Source organism: Talpa occidentalis, unplaced genomic scaffold (genome assembly GCF_014898055.3).
Source record: "Talpa occidentalis isolate TD23 unplaced genomic scaffold, MPIMG_talOcc4v2.1 talOcc4.2, whole genome shotgun sequence".
Classification (NCBI taxonomy): Eukaryota; Metazoa; Chordata; class Mammalia; order Eulipotyphla; family Talpidae; genus Talpa; species Talpa occidentalis.
The window spans coordinates 57,538,647-57,543,187 of record NW_023602073.1 but is presented as its reverse complement, the minus strand read 5'-3'; the positions used below and the strand labels follow the sequence as shown (position 1 = coordinate 57,543,187).

Here is a 4,541-nt window from a genome sequence, read left to right as displayed (position 1 = left end):
GGTGCACTCCTTCTAATAGAATAATTTCTGTGGGCATCCTGGACTACAGAAGGATGGATGGGATACTGGGGCAAAAGTAAAGGCATTCATGAACCAGCTCTTGAAGTGAATTTCTGTAAAATAAAACTCAATTTTTCAATAACTTCTGTTAGATTTTGTGAAAGGGCTCCCACAGGGCTAAGGACCCTTTGAGTAGAAGTTGAGAACCTGCAACAAGGATGGGGTTGGAATCTTTGCCGGCATGTGCTTAAGCTGAGTGTTCTTTCATATCCTTACAAAAGTTGGCTTCTCACTTTTGACAAGAGGATCTCCCTCCCATGTGCCACCTTTATTCCCTGTCCTAAGTGGAGCTGTCCTAGGAATCATGCTGAGCTGGATTGGCAAAGCTAAGGGGCATCACAACCAGCCTGGGGTTCCTTGGTGTCCTGTTCTGGTCCTGCAAAATCCAGTCTGCAGGAGCCTGCCGTGTGCAAAACAAGCTTGGAGCCTGGTTCAATCATGTCCCTCCCCTTGACCAAGCCTGAGGGCTACTGGTGAGGGTAGGAGCGGGCTAGCTTCTACCTCACCAGTCCCCTCAGACCCTGATCCAATCCTGCTGGAATTTATTGAGAAATTTGGGGGCTGTTCTTCGACGACCCAAGCTGTAACGCCACCGTTCGCCAGTAGGTGCCGCCATCTAACATACCATCCTCCAGCCTTCAGACCTTGGGGAGCCTTTTCAAGGAAACCAGTGCTTCAAGTACACTTGAATTATGAAGTTATTATAAGTGAGATCTACCCAGATCAGTAAAGTTAAGATGTGGGATTGATTGTATGTGTGTTTCTTTATAACCATAGCCTCAGTTTTTAATGAGCTTGATACACATTTGTGCACTTACTACGCGCAGGATCTTAAAGGATGGGAATTCAAAGATGACATGGTTTCTTCTTTTAAGTTCATAATTAGGTAGGAGAGAAATTTGCATCTAAATAATAAGAATAAAAGGCAGAACATGGGAAATGCCCATATACGGAGGTGCCAACATAAAATTTGAATGAGGGCATAAAGCAGACAGATTAATTCCAGCTGCAAGCTTGGAGACGATTCAGAGGAGGAGAGGGTTTAAAGAAGCGCTCAGAGAATACATACAATGCCCACACATGGAGATGGGTGAAGAGGGTGTGGGCTTCCCAGGTGGTGGAAACAGGTAAGCAAGGGCTTGGAGGGAGCAATGTCTCCAGGGAATTAATCATGTGGTTCAACCTGAAACTTATTTAAGGGGGTGGGAAGGGAGATCTGAAAGTTGGGGTGGGCACAGAGGATGAAGATCCTGTTTCCATATGATGCTAGGAGTTGGCCCCACTACTTTAAAGCAAAGCAGCAGTATGGCTGGCTCAAGCCATGAATTGGTTTTACATACTCTGGGCTTTATGTACTCTGCAGGATTTCTTGAATGTTTAATGAATTTACTGCATCATGGATTCAGGAAGAGAACAGAGGAGAGGCAGGGGAAAGGGGACATAAAAAGAAGTGACCAAGAGGGAAATAATGGCTGGAAGAAATAGAAAGAGGGAGAAGGAGCAGGAGGCAGCAGAGGAGGCAAGGCAGACCCTGCAATGGGAGGAGGCTCGGCTCCCAGACTGAGCTGAGGGGACTATTGGCCTTTTCCAGGCCAGCAGCCTCTGGCTCCAGGCCCTGGCCGAACCACAGAAGACAATGTGAGGCGGGTTTGTTTGGTGATGTATTTTCTGCTGGCCCTGTTTGTTTGTTTTCCATTTTTCTGGCAGTGGACATTTCTGGAGTAGGGAAGGAGGAGGAGGTCAGGGGTGTGACTGGCATTGACAATGGTCTCCAGGCCGGGCTCTAGACTGATGGTGTCCTTTAGTGGGGAACTTGTGGACATTGGAGCTGGGCTTGGCTGTCCACAGGAGGGCCCTCTATGTGGCCTCCCAGTGCCAGGTGGCTTCCTCACGCCTGGGGATGGTTTGCACCAGGCTCTTTGTCCTTGTCTTTCCCCAGCAGGAAAGAATTAGTCCTTGAGGCCTGAGTTCCTTGCTGTGAAGCCAGGATGTTGTGCTGGGCTGGGGAGCCCTTGGGGGTAATGAGAGCAGCCACTTCCAGCTCGGTGCTGGGGAACTCAAGGGAGGGGGGCACTTGAACCAGCCTGCTCCTAAGCCCTGCCGATGAGTCTGGCTTTCTCCTGTCCCACAGACCTTGGAAGCCAACCTAACGAGTGCTATTAAAATTAATGAAACGCAATGATTCCTCCATTTGCTCAGTTACAACTCTTTACAAGATTACTCCCTCTTGCAAAGGAGATTCATTTGAGCCACCAGGACTTGGCCTTTGTCCTCCTGATTTTTATTGGCCCATTAACAAGATCAGATGGTCTTGGCTGACCAGGAATATCTTGTACCAGAGGTTCAATCAAACCCCATTGGGCTGAATCTCCAGTAGCCTTTTGGTTCCAGATTAGCATAAAAACAGCCCCTGTTGCCCTTCTTCCCTCTTGTTTCCCCACCTCCAAACACCAGTTTTAAATGTATGTGTAGGGCAATGTGGGAAGACTCCAGAAATTAGGAGGTGCTTTCCTAGGCCCTTTAAAATGTGTATCACTCCACGGATGGAGAAATTCCCTTAGTAAGAACTCAGTTCCTTTGGCTTAAGGGCTTTACTCCCCAGTAAAATGGAAATACACTGAACCTTGTTAGTCATTTACAGGTTGGTGTGAATTAGTTCATAAGGTCATGGATAGGTTTCCAGGAGATCTGGATAGGTTTCCAGGAAGTTTCCAGGGAAACTTCTAAATTGTATTCAGAGTTTTGTCTCCAATGTTCATTTTTCCAGAGTTCCTATAGCTTTCTTCAAATTCCAATGACACACATCCTTGTCCTCTGTAAAAAGGTATTTAAAAAAAAAAAAAACACTCTATAGAAGTAGAAGAAGAATGGTCCATAATTGGGGCATAGAAGACAAACTCTCCTACTTGAACTATCTGGTTGGCCAGCCATCCCCCTGAGGAGGTACCATCCTCTCCTCCTTTGGTGACATTTCTTCCACAGACCTTCTGTTGTCAGTACAGCTCAACCATGTCTTTCCTAAATTTTTTTTTTTAAGACTTACTTATTTATACAAGAACTGGGGTACAGTCAGAGGTGCGGGAAGGTGAGAGAATTCACCAGAGACAGAGTGGGGAGCAGAACAGGCAGACGGACCGAAGACACTGCTGAGGGGAGCAGCGGGCAAGACAGGAGAGGTCTGCCGCTCCGTGTGGATTTCTCTGTGGCTGGTTGGGAATTGAACCCATGCTGCAGAGGCTGCAGACAGCTTCACAGCACGGCGCTCAACTGCCTGCGCCACCAGGGGAGGCCCAATTTATTATTTTAAAGTTTATTTAGTTGACATGTAAAATTCTGATCTTACTATCTCAGCGTTTTCCAACTCAGGGAATAGAAACCTTCACAGACTTTTGCTTCGGTACTGCCTTGGTGGGAGCCTTAGTAGCAGCCATTGCTGTCTTTTTAGATTTTTTCTTAGCCTTCCTTGCTTCCTTGACCTGAGAGCTTGTTCTCATTTAGCCTTTCTTCCTTCAGTTTTCTGATTCTTCTTGGCCATTTTATCAGCAAGAGATAGCCCAGTGGTGGCCCCTGGAATTTGACTGGAAGTGAGTCCTTTTCTTTTGGATTTCTCCTGACTGTCCCTTTTTGTGCTTTCTTTTGTAGAGGACAGTTCATTTTATTTGCTGAGTTTATTATTCCTCTTGGAGACGAATGCTGACTTGCATTTTGCATTAAGAAATTGAAAAGCTGGGTCTCCCCTGGTGGTGCAGTCGTTGAGCGCTGGGCTGCGAAGCTGCCTGCAGCCTCTGCAGTGCCAGTTCGATCCCCGGCCACTGGCGAGGGTCACACATGGCACACAGACCTCTCCTGCTGCTCCTGCTGCTCCCCACAGCAGTGTACTTCGTCAGTCTGCCTGTTCTGCTCCCCGCTCTGTCTCTGGTTAATCCTCTCACCCTCCCGCGCTTCTGACTGTACCCAGTGCTTGTATAAATAAAAATAAAATAAAAAATCTTTAAAAATAAAAAAAAAATTGAAAAGCTTCTCTGCCTATCCTGGCATAGCTCCTTCCAGGTCCAGGGCAGATCCATGCTTGCTGAAACTACACGGCTCCACCTTCATGGCCAGGCTGCAGGGAGGAAGAAAGATGGCCAACGACGTGGCTGCGCCTTCCGCACTTCCCACCCCACTGATACTCTGTTATAAAGCATAAATAAGATCACTTTACTTCTGGGTTAAAATCCTGCAGTGTTTTCTCATTGCTCTGAGCATGATTTCCAGGGGCTTGGTATGGCCTTCAAGGTCTGGAGTAGGCTGGTCTGGCCACCCTCTCTGGCGCCACTTGTGCCCCCTGTTCTCCTCTGCCACCACCCTTTAGCCACACAAAGCTTTCCGATGGTCCTAGACAAGCCAAACTCCTTGGGCAGGGTAGAGTATGGAGAGACAACAGCACATTTGGAAGGCCTATTCATACATGCTTAGGATGGCTTATAAATACTCGATTT

At 47.4% G+C, this 4,541-nt stretch overlaps 1 pseudogene; it reads right to left on the bottom strand.

The window, feature by feature from the left end:
• Window positions 1-3,407: 3,407 nt before the first annotated feature.
• Window positions 3,408-4,158, bottom strand: LOC119253291 (60S ribosomal protein L24-like; annotated as a pseudogene).
• Window positions 4,159-4,541: the final 383 nt, after the last annotated feature.